This window comes from Equus asinus, chromosome 11 (genome assembly GCF_041296235.1).
Source record: "Equus asinus isolate D_3611 breed Donkey chromosome 11, EquAss-T2T_v2, whole genome shotgun sequence".
Lineage (NCBI taxonomy): Eukaryota > Metazoa > Chordata > Mammalia > Perissodactyla > Equidae > Equus > Equus asinus.
In genome coordinates, this window is record NC_091800.1 from 10,702,681 (window position 1) to 10,723,043 (window position 20,363).

The 20,363-nt window shown below is 43.3% G+C and overlaps 1 long non-coding RNA gene across 1 annotated transcript; it reads left to right on the forward strand.

The window, feature by feature from the left end:
- The first annotated feature begins 1,210 nt into the window (after positions 1–1,210).
- On the forward strand, positions 1,211–17,054 carry LOC106832914 (uncharacterized). Its single transcript, XR_011506699.1, has 3 exons — positions 1,211–1,304; positions 14,353–14,498; positions 16,626–17,054. It is a non-coding gene; the product is annotated as an uncharacterized lncRNA (long non-coding RNA).
- Positions 17,055–20,363: the final 3,309 nt, after the last annotated feature.

A 20,363-nucleotide genomic window follows, 5' to 3' on the forward strand; every position in this document is an offset into this window, starting at 1 on the left:
CAGTTGTTATTCTGCATTGTTTAGGGAATATTGACAAGGAAAAAAGTCTGTATGTGTTCGGTACAGACAGAGCTATAGTAAGCCTTTCAATCCTAGGTTGGTTGAATCCATGGATGCAGAACCTGGGGACGCAGAAGGCCAACTGTATTTGTATTTCTGCTTATGATCACATTGGCTCCAAGAAGTACTTTAATAGTGTCAGACTAACAGGAAAAGTAGTAGACTGAATATATAAATGATATGCCCAAGCTAAGTGAAGACCGAATAATGTCACATCATGTTGTTCAAAATAAGTTTTCATAGTATTCCAATAACAAGTATGTGAGAGCTGAGTTGCCACTGGACACATGAATAGATATAGTGAACTCAAAAGAACCCTTGCTGTCCTGGGCAATGCCATAGTCAAGTGGCAAGGCCAAAACAGAATATAATAACTAGTAGATTTTGTTGGTTTCATGAAGAAAGTGGCTTTGGCTTTTTTGCCTCTGATAAAATCAGCAATGTAGCATGTGATGAAAAGACCTCATTTACACCAATTACTGCTTAGTAAGTGATTGTTAATACTGTGCTCATAAAAATCTAAGGACATAACTCCAGGCACAAATTGTTGAAAGGCAATGTAATCGCATCATATGACCTTGGTCAATAACCTGCTAAAACAGACCTGAATAGATGTTATCTAGCTGACAAATTCATAACCTGACTTCAACCTTTGTCTGTCCTGACCTCCATTGCCTTGGACACCATTGAACAAATTCCTCCTTTTTGAACTGTTCTGTCTCTTTGGGTTCCATGACTTGACTCTGTCTTTCTACTACATTGAGAGCTCTTTCTCAGTTTTCTTAGGCTCCATCTCAGCTCCTTTCTTCTTCCCAATCAACCACATCCACATTTGTAACTCGACTACCGCAAGTATACCAATCATTCCCAAATCTCAAGCCCACCCTCTTCTCTTGGACTTGACACCCAGAGCTTCCACCTTAGTATTTTAAAAAACCACTGCATACTTTTAAATGTCCAAAACAAGCATCATCTTCCTTTTAATCTACTTCCCTTCAGGAATCTCCATTTCAGTCAATGACATCACCTGTCCAGTCACCAAAGCCACAGACCAGGAAATCATACAACTTTTTGGTCACCAAATGCTCTAGCTTTCATATCATAAATATAACTGGTATTCTCTATACCTCTTTTAGGTGTGTGGCTGTAAGAAAAGTGGGCCCTTGGATCCAGAGCCGTTAGAATGAACAGCTCTTTTTCAGCCTGGCTAAGGTCAGGGGCTTTGTCTTGCCGTCATCCCATTGGTGAGTGGAATTTGAGGGTTGCAGGAAAGGAGGTGGGCAAATATGCAGAGGGACCAAGGATTTCCCTGGTAAATCAGGAATCCTAACTCTTCCTTTGGGGTTTCAAGTTATTATAACTCTTCTGATGTGCTTGGATGGTCCTAAGTAAGCTGAGTGGTCAGAAATGTGCAATAATGGCCCTCAAGAAGAAATCCACCATGATGGTCGCGATAGGGATGGAGTAGAAGAGCTGGGCTGGGAAGCCAGGGCTAACACCAGGGCTTGTCTTGTCTTAGGGGAACGTCAGCTTCCTAACAGAGTAATGATGTTGCACTCTGTCCTGACCCACTACCTTGGACCTTGAGGGTCCTTAAGAGAAATAGTTGATTAACTATAAATGGTAGTATCTGTCACTAGAGTTGTATCTGGGAACATAGCCTCCTATAGTGTGGAGTAACTATTGCTAACCAGGGTCCACCAGCCTCCCTCCAGTCTGTGCAGCACTGTCTACAGTGGGTAGGCCTTCAGCTCTTAGACCTGAGAGCTGGACTTCTGTTTTCTGTACCATCCTCAAAAAAGCAGAAGTTGGAACCTCAGGTAGTCAGATCAGACTTCTCAATTTCTTTTCTGCACAACAGAAGTAAACAAGATTGACTCATCTGGATGAAGTAAGCACCTTGAGGGGTCTACTTTTTAAGAAAGGGAGAGCTCACAGAATGATGAATGGACTTCTCATAACTGGGGTGGAAAGTTCAAATTTGATTTCTTTGTGTAGTAACTTAAATATGACTTTATTTTCTGCTACAACAGGTGAAATAGGATCTATGTGAAAGTTCCTAGAATAGGATCTAGTACTCAGCAGGTATTCAATAATGTTTGGATTTGAATCTGGATCTTGCTTAATCAGACACACATACTACCATTTTTGAGAAGTTATAGAGAGGAACCTGGCCACTGCTTCAAATTGGGACTTCCTTTTGTGACCCTATAAAGCTACTATCACTTTCCTCTCTTAAGAGGAATTAGTCCCATTTTCAGTGGGGTTGGATGTGAGAGTAGGGAAGGATTTAAAGTCAGCAGAGTAAGTTAAATTCATGTGCACATGACTCCACAATATGACCATGTTTAGGGATTAATCCTCCTCCTTCCCTCTGCAACTCCTTGCCCCAGGCCACATCATCTCTCATCTGCACTGCTGCAACAGTTTCTTACCTGAGTACTCCTCCTCTACTCTCCAGTCTGTTCTCCACACAGCAACAGAGCATGATCGTCTTTACAGAGATATAGAATCACATCATTCTCTTGCCTGAAACATTTCAATGGCTTCCCCATTGAATTCCAAATAAAACTGCCTCTTTGCCATGGCCTGTGTAGGGGAGGAAGACTTTTCCTCTACCTAAATGTGGGTTCGTCTGGCCAGAGAATGAATTAAAGTCACATGAGATAGAAGAGCAAGAGAAAATTAAACAAAGCTTTATGAGGAACCATGGCCTGGGGACTCTCTTCTGAAGAAAGAAAGGGCACCGAAGAAGTGGGGTGCACAGAGTGGTTATATACCCCCAAACAGGATATTTCACATATGATTGAAATGTCCCTCCCACAATAGTCACAAGATTGCCCTGTCGGCACAGCACTTGATGGACACAGCAGGTAGTGGTCTGCTGTCTCAGAGGGCGTAGCAGGAGGCAAGTCTATTGTCTCAAGCTGGGTGGTCACAGGTGAGCGCTGCAATCAGTTCCTAGCCTAAGGAAAGATGCTTAATCCTTAAGGGAATGCCAACGTTGGGAGGGGGAGGGAAGTCAGTTACAGGAGGTTACCAGACAAGCACTATAAACAAATGCAGATTTAAGTCCTTGCCTTCGCCATTGATTAAGAGTTTCTAGAGAGAAGGTCATCTCCTTTCTTCTTCCTGGTACAGAGAGGGAGGCACCTTTACAGGTAGAGATTTCCTTTACAATGTAAATGTCTCCTAACAAAGGGCAAGCAAGTTCCACTCCTCAAAGCCTTCTTCCCTGTCCCAGTTTATTAAAAGCAACCAGCCTCAAATAATCCTCATGCCAAAGAGACATATCTTGGGGTGACCATTTCCAGGTCCCCACACCTGAAAGGCCCCAAATGACCTGGCCACTATCCACCTCTGCAGCCCTGAACTGCCCCCCCACCATCAGTGTCACTACACTTCTCCTTTAGGTGTTAGCTTGCTTTAGGTGTTAATTTGAATGTCACCTTACAGAAGTCTTCTCTGAGCATCCTACCCAAACTAGGAAAGTGGATTCTCTTCTGCTATTCTCTAACTCAAAGCTTCTTGTTTGATTTCTTTTAACACTTCACATTTATATTATTTTATTTATTTGTATGTTTATATTTTTTGGTCGTGTATTTCCTGCACTAGAATTGTGCGCTCCGTGCATGCAGAATCATGGCTGACTAGTTCAAGACTATGGCCACATCTACAGCAATGGCTAGAATGTAGTGAATCTTTGTCAAAGGAATGAAATAAGGTGGTTTTGTTCAGCGTCCCCTAATATGGAATCGTACACTAAATCTGCCCTTGGGAACCACAGAGAATAATTATCTGACATATTTATTTTTCTAAGAGACTGAGTTTATGACTACATGCTCCGTCTTGCTGAATCTCTTAAAAGAAATACCATGTACCAGAATATTCAGCAAACTATGTTTACTAACAATATTCAAATATGGTTTGTAATAATGATAGAAATAGAAAATTTTTATTTATAAATCAGTCTAAAATGTGCAACTCCCAAACTAATTGTAATTCTACCTGAAATTTTATTCTTTACCAGAAAAAGAGGTAAAAAAATGTTCAGGCTCACTAGTAATCAAATAAAGTCACATTAGGATAATGATTAAGGTATCATCTTCCATATTCAAAATGGGCAAAGATTTTGTTTTTAAGATAAAATTCATTTGGCCAACATGAGGTGAAATGAACATCTTGTCATACACTCCTGGTAATAAGTCAACTGGTAAAACTTTTTTCAGAGTAGTATTTTAACAATATGCACTGAAATCAACATTTTGGATACGTATTGTCTACCCAACAAGTCCTACTGATGAAATAATAATGAATTGGTACAGAAATTTAACTACTTAGATTTTCATAAGCTTGTGTATAATTTGAAAAGACCTAAATATATAACACCATTAACTATAACTATATGTATAAAATAATACAGGAATGGTGCATATAGAATGATGTGTTTAGAAAGGCCATTATACTATATTCTCACAGAATATTTTATTATATGAAAAGTTTTTCATGAATGGTATTAAATGAAAAAAGGAAATAAAAAGTGTACAATATATCCCAATTTTGTTGAAAAATAAGTATACATATGAGTGTATAGAAGAAAGTCCATAAAGTCATATATACACATTAAAAGAAATTATCTGAGTGGTGGGATTGCCAGCATGTTTTATTTGTGTATGGAATACCATAGAGAGTATTATTTTCTGTATTTTCCACATTTTCAATAATGAACATATGTTAGTTTATAATCAGCGAAAGAGTTTATTTAAAAAGAAATGACAGAGAGAAATGATAAAAATGATTATATGCAAAATCACTCATATTTGTTACAAAGCTGTAGGAAAAAAAAAAAACACCCTTAGAACTTTTCAAAGGTTGATTCTTTTCTAAGTGGTTCTACAAGCTTTAAGGTTGAATCAGCAACCACCTGGCAAACTGATGTTCTTGGACTGTCACAGGTGGCCCAAGACAAGATAGGATGGAAGGCAATAACTGACAGGCAATCAAGAGTACTTTATCTAGGAAAGCTACTTAAGAATGTAGAAATAATTGTTCTGAAATGAAGGGAGGTACCAGGGTGAACTTTTGGGCTGCCTGGACCAACCTCTTTAAAACTGGACACACAAAACAGTGGAACCTCAGAGAACTTAGAAATCCTCTAGTCCAACTCTCTAACTTTACTCTTAGAAAACGGAAACCACAGTGCATAACTGGGTTATTCTTCACGGAACATACTTGCCATTCTGTAGTCCTGTGCTCACAGATCCTGAAAGGAGCCTCCTTGGAACCCAGTCTCTGCTGGGGCCAAGCTCTCCCCTTCCATTTTCCTAACAGAAAGTGAGTGGAGTTTTTAAGGAGGAGTTTAAAAAGGCAGTTAAGAAGTTTAAGAGGGAAGATGAAAGAGTTTTTAAGAAGGAGAGGCTTCAATCTATGTATGTGCCCCAGGAAGGCACAATGTACTGTCTTATCTTTCCATTCCTGCAGCTGCTCCCCTAGTTACCCCATTTGTACTGATGGCCTCCAGGCCACTGCTCTCCCTGAGGTTACGAAAGCGGAGCAGTCACGCCACTGCCTGGGCTCTGACCCCAGTGGGGAGCCACAGTCTTAAAGGAAAGGAGATATCATTTTTCTTGTTAGCATGCACGCCAATCCTGGTCAATTGGATTATGGTTTACTTTATTTCTATGCCCCTGCAACTGTGATAGTAGATAGATTTGTAATATGCAGAAAACGTTCAGGTAATCAAAACATAATCTGCAAGTATTCAGAACGTAACTAAGTGGAATCTCTATTAATGGGCTTTCTTGTTTTTTTTTTTTTAATTTTCCTTCCCCAAATAATCTGCTACCCCCTGTTTCCCTATGTAGCTTTCCACTTCTCACGCCAGCCAGACCCGGTCTCATCCATGACCCCTCCCTCCAGTGCATTCCCACCCCAGGTGTTCGTTTGGACCTGCTTATTGTGCTTTATTCATTCAACAGAAATGTACTAAGGGACTTCCAGTTTCACCTCCAACCTGTAAAGAGCCTCCCATCCTCAGAGCAAAAAAAGCTGAAGGAGCTGAAAAGTTGTGCTTTATCTTGGACCCGTCAGAGACTGAGATCGAGGGGCACAGCTACACCCCATGGTCTGGAGAGACAGGTGAATCCAGAGTCACAGCCGAGATCTCCTTCTCTGGACAGAAGGGGCTGGAACCACACGCTGGCAGAAACACTTAGATGGCAATTTTGATAAATTGCTAGAGGTCAACCGTGGACTGACCTGAGAGTAAGACGCTCCTGGGGTCTGCCACCCAAGGAGGGCTCCACACTTTTGTAGGTTTCTTTATCTCCAGGAACACCACCAGGTTCTCACAATGAAGAGCTAAAAATGACCCCCTCATGGTTCTGGCAGACGGAGGGGAATATTTACCATTTTGAAATATACCTAGAGTGTTCTCGTAACAAAGGGCTATTCTCCAAGGGAAAAGACTCATCCCACTGGGGGACGGTCATTTTCCTGACTCCAGCTCCCACTATACTTCCTGTCTCACCTAAGGGAGGGGAAAAAAGGAATAAATGTTTGTGAAGATCACAGCCCAGGGACACAGGGCCACTAGAAGACTGGTACTTATTAATAAGATTATATAAGAATGCTTCCCCTCCCCCAGACCTTACCACCACCAGCAGAGCCTCAGTGAAATAACTGAATCGTAGCTGAAAGAGCTGTAAGGCACAGACTCTACTTACTTCAAAGCCTCTGGCAACTGCAGCTACAACAAAGTTAAACATGGCCTAAAACCCTAGCCAGAGTGACATAAAAGCTCACACTAATGGCCTATGTACCTCAGTTCCTATTAGACACATCATGTTGGGCTTTCAACAAAAAAATGGCAAAGCACGCTAAAAGGCAAGCAAAAACACAATCTGAAGATTAGACTAGACTAAGACTAGAACCAGATGCAGATATGGCAGAGATTTTGGAATGATTAGACAAGCAATTTAAAATAGTTATGATTAATATTTTAAGAGCTCTTTTGGAAAAAGTAGACAACTTGCAAGAACAGATGGGTCATGTAAGCACCAAGATGGACACTCTAAGAAGGCACCAAAAGGAAATGCCAGAAGTCAGAACGACTGTGACCGAAATGAAGAATGCCTAACAGGCTCAACAGTAGACCAGACATGGCCAAGAGAAGAACTAGTGCGCTTAAAGCGGATCAAGATGTATTGAGTTCTGACAAATAAAAATGGCAAGCAATAGGATATATTGGAGTATATGAGGAAGCCATTTGGTATAAACCTAATTCGGCCTGACTTTGTTTTTCCAAAAGGGCCTGACCGTGGCCATTGAGCATGCATTGTATATCCGCTTAGACATTTTGAGATAAAGGTGCAACTTCCCTCCCCCTCCCAACGTTGGCATTCCTTAAAGATTAAGCATCTTTCTTTAGGCTGGGAACTGATTGCAGCGCTCATCTGTGACCACCCAGCTTGAGGCAACAGATCTGCCACCCTGTGGGGTTCACTGAGACAGCAGGCCTACTGCTGTTTCCATCGATCGCTGTGCTGACAGAGCAGCCTCGTGACTATTGTAAAAGGGACATTTCAATCATATGTGAAACGTACTCTTTGAGGGTATATAACCATCCTGTATACCCCCACTTATTTGGAGTGCTCTGTTCCTTTGTGGAAAGACTCTCCTGGGTTATAATCCTCAGATTTAAGCTCAGAATAAACTCACCCAAATTTTCATTTATAGATTGGTTTTGAATTGTTTTCATCGACAGTTCCTTTGTGTGCCAGACACTATGTTGAGTACTAGTGAACCAGACAGGCCAGTCTGTGTCCACCCAGAGCTGCCTTATGTACCACCAAGCAGAGAATTCAGAGTATTCCATTCATCTTGGGTCTGTCTCCGTCCTGTCCTTCCCATCTTCACTCTCTACCTCCATTCCAGTCCTCGCCTCTGCCTTTTCAAAATCTCCCAGATTGCTCTAAGACTTTCACATCTGGTCTTCTTATCTTTCAATCCTGATCCATTCTAGTTAATTCTTTACACTGCTGCTGGAAAAAATCAATCTCAAATATAAAACTGGCTGCTTTATCTCTGCTTTAGTGGTTATGGTTTCTCTTTGGATAAAGTCCAAATTCCTAAGCAAGTCATGCAGCCCTGACCTCGCCCTACTTCTATAGCTTCAATTTTTACCACTCCTTGCCTAGAATTTTACGTACAGACACACAGAACTCCAGTTCAGTAACTTAATGGAATGTCACTCCTCTTTTCTTTCCTGCCTTGTCTGGGTGTCCAGTTTGTCTTTCAAGACACAATTCAGGGATCAATGACCATGGGAAGCCTTGCCTCTTCTCCCCACACATCAGTTGTACCTTCTCTGTCTACCATAGCAATTACCACCCTGTATCATAATCATCTGTTTTCTTGACTATTCTGCTCTGGACTAGGCTATGGGTTCTTTAAGGCCATGTCTTAATAGACCAGGTATTCCAACCCCCTACTACTTTGTCTGGCATATAAAGGTAACTGGTAAATGTTTAATGGATGAACAAATGAACAGATGAATGGATACAGAAGGCTTACAGGAGGGAAAAAACAGATGAATACAAGAATACAAACTACAACAGTCACTTAGGTCAAAAACTAATTTCCAGGGTGTATTAGTCAGGGTTCTTGGTTACAAATAACAGAAATTCACTCTGGTTCACTAGCAGAGAAGGAATTTTCTAGAAGAGTATTAGGTAGCTCACAGAATCAACAGAAAGGCTGGAGAGTCATAGAAAAGACATAGCCAGGGATTTGCCACAGGCATGGCCCACTGAGAACCGATGCTGATGGAGCCGTCCTGGCACCTTTGCTGTGGTACTTCTCAACTGCCACAGCCACTGCTGGGAATCCTAAATCAATGACTCAGTCCCTCTTGCAAGATTCAAAGTCTCAGAAGGAGACTGACCTGCTACCCTTTGGTGAGGTGTCTGTGATGTAGTTGTTGGGGTGGGAAAAGGGAATAGCTTCTCTTCAACCTCCCAAGTAGAAACGGCGTTCATACACTAAACAGCCCAAATGACAAACTTACTACGCAGATTTCCCTGAAGACCTCTGTGTCAGTTCCCTAGGGCTGCTTAACAAAGTGCTACAAACTGGGTGACTTAAAACAACAGAAATTTGTTTCCTCGTAGTTCTGGAGGCCAGAAGTCTGAAATTAACGTGTCAGCAGGGTTGGTTCCTTCTGGAAGCGCCTCTCTCTTTGCTTGTCGTGGTTACTGGCAGTGCTCGGCGTCCCCTGGCTTGTAGATGCGTCACTGCAGTCTCTGCCTCCACCCTCAAGCCATGTTCTTGCCGTGTGTCTGTTTCTGTGTCTCCTATTCTTATGAGGACATCAGCCATATTGGATTAAGGGGCCACCGACTCCAGTATGACCTCCTCTTGACTAGTTACATCTGCAATGAACCGATTTCCACATAAGGTCACATTCTGAGGTAGTGGGGGTTAGGACTTCAACACACCTTTCTGGGGAACACGATTTGACCCATAGCACCCCGCATCTTCTACATTGAGGTTTTCTTTCTATTCTGTGGTATCCAGGGGCGGGGGGGCGGGGGGCGAGGAGTGAGAGTGTTCTGCCCCACGTGCGGACAGCAAGGGGAACATTGTCTGTGAAGGATAAAAGAACACAATAGAAATGACTGAAAGAGTGGTTGCTTCTCATTATCAACTTGTTTAGAACCAGCAATTCTAAACTTCAGTGATAAAATACTTCCTCCCCCAAAATCTGTGTTTTGCTTCTTAAAAATTGCTGTGTGGAAAAATATGTCCACAAATTCTTCGCTACCTCTCCCTTTAATAGGTGGAGCCCAGCTCTCCTCTCCTGAATGTGGGCTGGACATATTTATGTGTGGGAAGTGCAAATGTTGGTTCATACGTGATGTATTTACAGAGTTTGAATTCTGTCTTTAAATGTAACTCTTCTTTTTGTTAGTTGTTTTAAAGCTAAAGGAATCAAACAATATAAAGTTAAGCATAAAAATAAAATTGTTTTTTGCAATTACTGAATATAATTTTGTTGTTCAGAGAAAGGGAGTAAGAAAACAATCATTTGCCACAGTTGACAAATATGCTAGGTATTATGTCACTGCTTTTATGAAATTTAAACTTGAGACTCAAAATTCTGTGAGGCAGTGTGAGATCTCCAATGCATAAAGAAGACTACATTGTCCTCATCGTGGTTCTTTCCGATGTCGGAGAGTTAGATCATAAAAATAATGGAATCATACCCCTACTTACCCTGGTGAAAAATTCAACAGAGAACTTCAACAGAGGTTTCTTGCATACCCACTGTGTGCTTGGATTACATCTGGGAACAAAACAAAGACTCATGCCTGTGAGCACACCTGCTGGTGTAACCACAGGACCAGGAACAGAATTTGACACCCCAAAATATGCCCAATTGGCATAAAGGCTATTTTGAGCTGATGATTATTAAAAAACAACAGACACAGGAAAAGCTCTGAAAACCTAGTAGAAGTTCCCCTTTTGTAAGGGAAATATACATTTCTAAGAGAAATCTCCACTACAAGGGTGCTGCCCTCTCTGTGCCAGGAAGGGGAGGATGCCTCTAAATCTCCAGAAACTCTTATAATGGAGAAGGCAATGACTTAAAGCTGCATAACAACTTTACCCTTGTTTACTGTACTTTCCCCAGTAACCTTCTATAACTAACCTCATCTTAACAACAGAAGGTTAAAGCTACTTTTCAGGGGTAGCAAACTGCCAGGAGCACGCACAAAGGAGAAAATTTTGATCTGCCAATCAAAACTCATCCTGCCAGCACTCCCACATACAAGCCAGCCCTCCCTGGCCCCTTAAACCTTTCCCTATACCTTGGACAGACAAGGCAGATTTGAGATCCTGGCCTCCTGTCTCCTTGCCAATCAATTGGGCAATAAAGCCTTTCCTCCGTCAAAGACTGGTGCACCACGGTGTTGGCTTCTGCACACATCAGGTGGCAAGCTCTTGCTCAGTAACACTGGGGGAGGGAGAGACACACATGAAAAGTAGATCCTGTAGTAGCTGAGAAGCGGATGAGAGCTTTGGGGAAAACAAATAGAGGACAGAAGAGATAGGAGCACTGGGGAGGAGTGGAGAGGCACAGGTTGTGGGATTACACAGACTGATCAGGGTAGGCCTCAGTGAGAAGAGACACTTGAGCAAAGACTTGGAGGAAGTAAGGGCGTGTGCCACATAGATAGCTGGAGAAGAACTTTCCGACAAACGTGCTGGCTAAGGCAAGGATCTGCTCGAATGTGTACCTAGCGCGTTGGAGGAGGGGCAAGAGGCCAGAGTGAGCAGGAGGGAGAGAGGAGGACAGGCTTCTCTCAGGGAGAAGGTGTAACCTTGGGTGAGTCAGCTCTCTTTGGAAGGAGAATGTCTGAAGGACAACTCAGCTGAGAGCCTGCACCTGCCAGCAGCTGGGGAATGAGGGCTTCAGCCCTGAAGGGGGTCTGGGCAGGATGCCCAGCATTCCCTACAGAGCTGGATTTCTAGGGCTTGAGTCATTTCATTTGGATAGGAAATTAATGGGGAATCCTAGAAGATTAGCATACCGGGGCTATTCATGTAATCCCCAAGGCAGGTAACTGACTAACAGCTACAGAATGCAAAGACACAAAACTTATGTAGGAGACGGTTTTGCATAGATCAGACCCAGAAGGGGCTAAAGACCACCTTAAAGAAAATGAAAGTCATGCAGCAAGGAAACTACGAAGGGCCAAAAATATTTCCTGGCTACTTTCTTTTCACTGTGTCTAAGACCTGTGACTAGATGGTGAGCTATTAGTGAGGGAGAGGTGGATCATAGACTTCTTTAGTGTATGTATTAGTTTGCACGGGCTGCCATAACTAAATACCACAGGCTGGGGGACTTGGACATTTATTTTCTCACCGTTCTGGAGGCTGGAAGTTCAAGATCAAGGTGTCAGTGGGTTGGTTTCTCCTGAGGCCTCTCCACTTGGCTTGCAGAGAGCTGCCTTCTTGCTGTGTCCTCACGTGGCCATTTCTCTGAGCTCAAGCATCCTGGGTGTCTCTCCCTCTTCCTATGAGGGCATCAGCCACATTGGGTTAGGGCCCCCTCTGATGAACTGGCTAACCTTAATTACTTCCTGAAAGGCTCCACTTCCAAAAAAGTCACATCGGGGGTTAGGGCTTCAACATGTGAATTTTGAGGGGATATAACTCAGTCCATTACTGTATCATATTATCTTGCAACATTTTAGGCATTTAATGCCATAAGATCTTGGGGTTGGATAGGTTATTAGAAACATTCAAACTTAATCTTCCCTCAAAGTCCAAATACCTGGCAAATGGCAGTTAATTCACCAGAGAAGCAAAGTTTTTCAGTTTGCAAGTCTGGTATATAGGATTAATAATACATACCAAGTAAGAATAAAGGGAGAGGTGTAGAGGAGAGAGGGTTAGGCAAGAATAGTGAATTCCAAAGCAAAATTTATCTACAGTAATAAAAGGAGTCTACAGGAGGAATAAAAATAGAAATGATAACAAATTAAATGCAGGGCCCAGAAAGGTAAGCACAGCCCTGAGTTAGGGGCCAGGATCCCAGGAGCTGTCTTAAGTCTGTACCCAACATCCTGGCTTCCCCAGGGATGTGCCCACCACCCCCAGGAAGGCTGTGGGGTAATTCAGGAGTTAAGATGAGGATAAGGAATAGAGTGTGCAAGCAGAGTTATAGGATGTAGATGATGTTACGATGCTGAGGAGGGTGACTATATAATTTCTCTTCCGAATATGGACACTTCTTAGAGTGAAAAGGATGCTATTAATAATTATGCCAAGACAATGGGTGCACACCAGGAAACTGGGACATACGGTCATTCTAATATTATAGGGTTATTGCCAGGGAAGTCTCAGTGTACAAATGTGGGGGTGGGCTATGGGCATGTATGATCCTCCTGGACCTCTAACTGGCATCCTACATGGAATTCTTCAACCTTTCTTTTCGATCAAGCTGAGCCGAGGGTGGAAAAAGTTAATGAGATACGCCTTTGAGATGTTAATCTCTCTGTTATTCTGGCACCCCAAGAAAGGCCACCACTACCTGTCCCCCTCCTTTAACTTGCACCCTGTCGGTGTTGCAATCCAATGTACACATCAAGATAGACGCGGAGAGGGCTGATGGCCACTCTGAGTTTATTATAACCAGCGTTTCAATATATACATAGCTTACATCTGTTAAACATACACAGGTGTTCTGGACAATGTAATTAGCGAATGCCAAGAATTCTTAGTGATTTCTCAAGGAGCCCTCCCTCGGCCTCTGTTTTGATATTATCATGCTATTGCTGTGCTCGTATATTTTATCTCGGAGCATGCAAGGCCTCCTAGGCAACGACCCCTCCTGCTCCTGATATCGTGTCTCCATCTGTGCTCCCGGGCAACCGCGCCTGGCTTAGGTTGCCTCCTCCTGGAGGTCTTACCCGTCATTGGCTAACCAGCCTTCTCACCTCTGGGTCACAGTTTGTTGGCAAGCCTTTTCCAGTGATTATTAACCCTTCCTGCATCAGGGGTGGCTACACACCCAATGATTTTAATTCTCTTCTCCAAGTTTTCAGATGTATCTTTTAACCTTTCAGTACTTGACAATACATTCTTGTTATTGATTGATATAGAATGGAAACTTGTCACCAAATTCTGTGCCTTGTCAGTAGATTATGCAAAGTGGTGTTTCCTTGTAAAACATAACAGAGAATCTGAAAAACACAACTAGTTGTGTATCACGTTAAACATTAATAATCAGCACAAGGATGACAAAGGCCATGCACTTGTTCTATATGTGCCTAAAAATCTCCTCGGCAGGGGAGAACAGAAGTAATACTCTCCTGGGAGCAACTGTTGGGTGACTGGAGGCCAAAAGTCATAGAGTTAGAAAATGTTATCAGCAAACTGCATGTTTGGAAAACCCAGGAGAGAGAGGCTGCTGCAGATGCGTTCCTTCCTCTGTCTCTACTCCTCCCCACCATAGACACACTTTTTTTTAACCTGGCTGTTAGAGCTTGAGTTTTGTTCAGATATTTATCTTCCTCCACGAGCCCTGGGGTAGGTTTATCATCACTAATTTCAGAGATTGAATCATTATTAGTCTAACCCAGCCATTTCCCTCCACTATGATTACTTCAGCCACAGGTGTGTGATGTAATCTTGGCCCATGAAGTGTGTGGGGAAGTTTGCTGGGATGATTCACTGTTACAAGGGGCCACACAGAAACACACTCTCCTTTTTTGTCCCTAGAAGTTGTGTGGTTGTGAAATCCGGAGCTGCTGCAACCATCTTGTGACCATGACGAGAGCTTGTAGAGGACAAGCAAGCTGCTGAGGATGGTGGGCAAGGTGTTTTGAAACAAATAATCCATAATCAATCTATAAATCAAAATTGGGGTGAGTTTATTATGAGCCAGATCTGAGGACTAGCCTGGGGTCTTCCTTCCCCAAGGAAGGAAGGGCACCAAAGAAGTGGGTTGTACAGAGTGGTTTCATATGATTGGAATGTCCCTTTTACAACAGTCACAAGACTGCCTAGCCAGCACAGCAATTCACACAGCAAGTAGCAGTTCTGCTGTCTCAATGGACACAGCAGGTAGCAGTTCTGTTGTCTTGACTGGGTGGTCACAGGGTGAGCGCAGCAATCAATTCCTCACCTAGGGAGAGAAGCTTATTCTTAAGGAAATGCCAATGTTGGGGAAGTTGCACCTTTATCTTATGGACATTTGTTCTTGTCTTTGGGACATAGTAGATCATTAAAGCAGATATACAATGCATGTTCAACGGCCACATCAGGCCCTTTTGGAAAAACAAGGTCAGGCCTAATTACGTTTACACCCTATACTCCAATATAACCTGTGGCTTGCCATTTATTTATCAGATGGAAAGATAAAAAGAATTCAGATCCCTGAATGAATTGTTGAGTTGCTGAACTGTGCAACAGTGGAGCAATGTTTCCTCTGGACTTTTTGCTTATTTCTTGAAACATAGCAGCATAGTTGGTTTACAATTTGCATCTAATAAGTTTTTAAACGTTTGTGTAGGTCACTTTCTACTGTTTCTTGCTTAATTGGCTTTTTCTCATGGAGTCTTGTTTCCTGATTTGCCATTTATCTTTGTGCAAGGGCCATTGCCCCAGAAAAATGATATCTAGGCTTTCCCAGAGGCCTGGGATAAAGGTGCTTCCTCCATAGAGGATTTGCATTTGCTTCTGCCGGGTGCCCGGGAGCAAGACTGGACAAGGACACCTAAATCCAACACCTGGCTTGAGATTGCAGAAAGGAACCTGGCCTGCAAATCTGCCCAACCAGGTTCTAATCCTCAGCTTGACTCAAGTAAAACTCACCTTATCTCTCTTATCCATAGAATGGTTCGTGGCTATTTTGCATGGACAACACTCACCTTGACAGGGGGCCCTCTGGAGTATCAGCCTATAGGCGGGACTCCCTCCCTCTCTTGGAGGCGAGGAAGACAAGCCTGTGAGTCATTGTAGGGCTTGTGGCAGCAAATGCCCTGGAGCAAAGTGGCTGAGGCTCTGATTCCCTTATCTCTCTGGGTTCAGACTGTCCTTCAACTTTGGCCTGAGCATTTGCTCCCAACTTGTCAGTTCTTTGATTTTTAAGGTGGTGCTCTTTATATTTCATCTAGCAAAATGCTCTTTTCCCCCAGAGGGTTACTCTCCCTCTGGAGTTATTGTCACATGAGAAAATACATTCATTCCTGTTGAAGTCACTTGAGTCAGGATTTTTTGCTACTTTCAGCCAACCAGCTCTGCTCTTGGCATCTTAATTACATTCTGGAGAGCTTTCTGTCAGGACACCTGGAAGTTGGCGAAAGTCTCTAGTATTAGGATTTGGGATGCACTGATTCAGTAAGGATTTCTTAGTTATTTTGGGCAAGTCTCTACAAAAGAAAAAACATTTTTTTATAAAGGAGATGTGCAAATATTACAGCAAAGAAGAAAATTCACATTTATTGAGGGCTGGCAGCTATTTGGCACTTGGCTTTATTATCTCTGGACTGAAACTCTAGTCCCTTAGATTAAACAATGAGGTTCTATTACTTAAGATGCCCAGATAATGCGACAGAATAGAGGGAGAGGAAGGAGAAGGAGAGGAAGGAGGGGGAGCGGAGGGCGAGGGAGAGTGAGATCTGTTCTGTCTTGTTTTACCTGGAACGAAAGTAAAAAAGTGGTTCACGCCATGTTTTCTGCCGTTTTGGGTCAGTCAGAGCATGTTGTGCAACAAGTACTGAGGTCTCTGGGATTTTCCTCACTGGGGTAGGGACACAGCTTGTGAATAACACTGCCAAGTTTGCTGCAGTGCAATTTACATTTGGCTTTGTTTTCAAGCTGGGACTGAAACCAGAGGGCAACCTGCTTTAACTATACTCAGGGGCTTTTGGGAAGAGTAGTTAGATAACACATTACTAAAACCCACCCCATAGATAACATCTCTGACACGTGGGCACCATGGGAATGGGTGCTTGAGTTTTTCAGTAACTGAGAGTCAACTTCTTGTCCAGTTCAGGCTAGTTGAGACCACCAACTCATCAACTGGCTCTGCATGGATGACCAATAAGTGACCCTTTGACATCAAGGATCTGAAAACTCCACCCTCAGATCATGGTGACACCACCATTTGTTTTGTGAACATATGTCCTATGAAGAGCCATGAAGCTTGACTGCGCTTATAAGATCATCAATTACCTCACTGCTCCTCACCTACAATCATCTATTCCCACTTCAGACCACCCCGATCCCTTATCTCATAAATATCCCTAATCTTCATTTTTCAAGGAGGTAGATTAGAGACTGGTTCTTCCACCTCCTTGCTTGGCTGCCTTGTGATTAAATCCTTTCTCTTTGCAAACTCTTCATCTCGGGGATTGGCATGATTGTGCAGTGGGCAAAGCGAACCTGGTTTGGTAACAGGACCTTAAATAAAAATTGTGTTTAGAGTCACTGTAGTTGTGTTGATCATCAAATCAGTTTTAGCCAGAAAAGATATCTTGCAGAGAGCCCTGGGGAGCCACGGTCCTGGGTCCAGGCTGGTTTTCAAGTTGGCTCTCCATCTTGGGAGAATCTCAATTTCTCTGAACCTCTTCACCCCTGGCTTTTAAATAAAGGGTTGGACAAGATGATCTTTAAGATTCCTTCAGATTCTGAAGTGCTGCTTTATGAATGCAAATTTATTCAAGATTTTAAAAGCTTGATTTGTTAGCAAATCATTGAGATGATTCCTGTAATACTGTTCCCATCCCTGAAATAGTGTCCTCATAGTGTTTGCAGTTCTCCATCTGGCTGATTGCACTGTCATGGGGCCTTCCTGCAGAGGGTGCCCTGATTTGCAAACCAGACCCCTCAGGGCCCAGCCCTGGCTGCTGGGCTGCCAGCTCAGACCCTGCCTGGGAAGTAAATGCCTCAGGTGAGGGAAGCTGCCTCACCCAACAGGACGCCTCTTCCATGGCAACAATGCACATCCAAGCCTTGGCCAAGGGAGTGTATATTACCCTGCTCAGGCTGCCATAATAAAGTACCACAGACTGGGTGGCTTGAAAAATAGACATTTATTTCCTTACAGTTTGGAGCCTAGAAGTCCAAGATCAAGGAGCCTGCAGGGTTGGTTTCTTCTGAGACCTCTCTCCTTGGCTTGTAGATGGCTGCCTTCCCACTGTGCCCTCAATGGCCTTTTCTCTAAATTGCACATCCCTGGTGTCTCTCCCTCTTCTTATAAGGACGCCAATCATATTGGATTAGGACCTCATTTAACCTTAATTACTTCTGTACAGGTCCTATCTCCAAATACAGCCATATTCTAAGGTTCTAGGAGTTAGGGCTTCGACTATGAATTTTGGGGTACACGATTCAGTCCATAACATGGTGTAACACCTCAGACCCCTTGCCTCAAGTCAGAAGAACTCTACAGGGCTCCCTGGAGGCCAGCTAAGTCTTTTGTTGCTCCTACTTCTCCCTCTGCCCCGGCCCGCTGCCTTCACTCCTCAGTAAACTTTCTGTGCCCAAATCTCCATCACAGAGTCAGTTTCCTGGGGAGCCAGATCTAAGACATGTGCCCTCCATCTTTGCTTTATTTCTCTTCTGGGGAAGACCATTTTGACAGCATATCAAGAAGGATATACGTAAACCTTCCTCGAAATGCGTAGCTTCCCACAATAAAGAGTGACCACCACTGGAGGGGGTCAGTGGAGATACATGGTCTGACCAGGTGGTCTCTAAGTTACCTTTTATAAGACTTGCCTGTTTTAGCTCATTGTCAGCTGATAGCTCTTCCTTAAATAGTCAAAGGACACAGGGGCCCAAATTAAAAAAATTACATTCTGCTGATTTTAAGCCAAACTTAGCTCCCTGCCCAAGCTCCCAACAGCCCCAAACAGTTTCACTTTCTCTTTGCCTACCCTTCTTTTACAAACTGAGAAAGAATTTCAGGTCATCAAAATTGCAGAAATGAAAAGTACAATGGGACGTTAGTATGATGGTGGAGTAAATTGTTCCCTTTGTCTCTCTCCTCTAAATTACAACCAGGAAGACACCCACTGACCAACAAAGGACTCCCTGCACAGCACACCAGAACACCTGAGAGATCCATACATCTTAGGATGGGTGATCTGGACCTCCAGGAGGAAGTGGAACTAGAGGGCAGTTCCCACCCCATACCCCAGCAGTGACTCCCACACTGGCCCCAGGAGTGGGGGCTGCATCCAAAATGCAGATACTCCCAGCAGTGGTGGTGGTGCCCTGACCTGAGGTTTCAAAAAGCACACTAGTACCAGAGACTGGAGGCTGCAGGAGCAGCAGTGGGGCTCAAGGATCAGCCCCTGCCCTTCCCCCAGCAGTAGCAGATGGCACCGGCGACCTGAGTCTTCAGTAAATGCAGCAGCACTTATGGCTTAGCCCTCCCCCACCTCCAGCAGTTGTAGCTAGCACCTGCAATCTGAGGGTTCAGGAGCCACAGCAGGAACCATGACCTAGCTCCCAGTGGGAGCACCCCTGACACCAGCCCTACCAGCAGTGGGGCTGCATACAAGATCCTAGGCCCCTGGCAGTGGCAGAAACTCCTGTGAACCCAGCACCCTCAGCAGTGGTGCCACCAGCACCCCCAGATAACCCAGGAGCCAGCAGTGCACGTAGTGAACACAGTAGCAGCACTTGAGTCCATGGAGAGTCAGTGGGGGAACATGAGATCCAGGAGACTCCAGAAGCAAAAGAGGTATTCACAGCCTGGTGACCCTGGTGGCAACATCCACGACTGCAGTGACATTGTAAGTAGCAAGACACCAGCAGCCTCAGAGACACAAGCAGCAAAAGGAGGGCACTGACAACACTTCTGGCATAGGCAGTGGAGGATGGAACGTGCAGGCTCTCAAACACAAGCAGAAGCAGCTCAGAATAAAAGTAACCAAAGCCTTACCTAAATAAGAAATGTGTTTACTACCACAAATGTGCCAGCAGAGGGTCAACTCATCAAGTACCATGAAAACTACGGTAACATGGTAACACAGAAAGAAAATGACAACTCTCCAGAAATCAAACTTGAAATCACGGAAGATTGCAGTCTCTAAAACTCTAAAAATGACAAAGAAGGAATATTAATGGTGGCCAGAGAGGGGAAAATAACTTACAAAAGAAGCCACATCAGGCTATCAGTGGATTTCTCAGAAGAAATTCTACAGACTCAGAGAGAATGGAATGATATATTCAAAATATTGAAAGACAAAAGCTATCAGCCAAGAATACCCTATCCAGCAAAGTCATCCTTCAAATATGAAGGAGAAATAAAGGCTTTTCCAGACAAATTAAAGCTGAAGGAGTTCATTGCCTCTAGACCTGCTTTACAAGAGATGTTAAAAGGAGCCCTCTTACCTGAACCAAAAAAGCAAAAGTATAGATAGCTTTGAGCAAGGTGATAAATAGACCACAGAATCAGAAAATTGCAGCTCTGTATCATAATATGTTAGTAAACACTTAATTATAACATAAAAGCTAAAAGACAAGAAAGCATCAAAAGTTACTGTGACCAATTCAATTTGGTAACAAACTCACAATAGAAAAAGCAATAATTTGTGACAACAAAAACATAGAAGAGGAAGATGTAAAGAATGAAACCTGCATAGAATAATGGAGATAAAATGTATCAGCAGAAAAAAGACTATCTCATCTATGAGATCTTTTATACAAACCTCATGGTGACCATAAAACAAAAAATCGGAGCAGAATCACATAGCATAAAAAAAAGAAACCTGAGA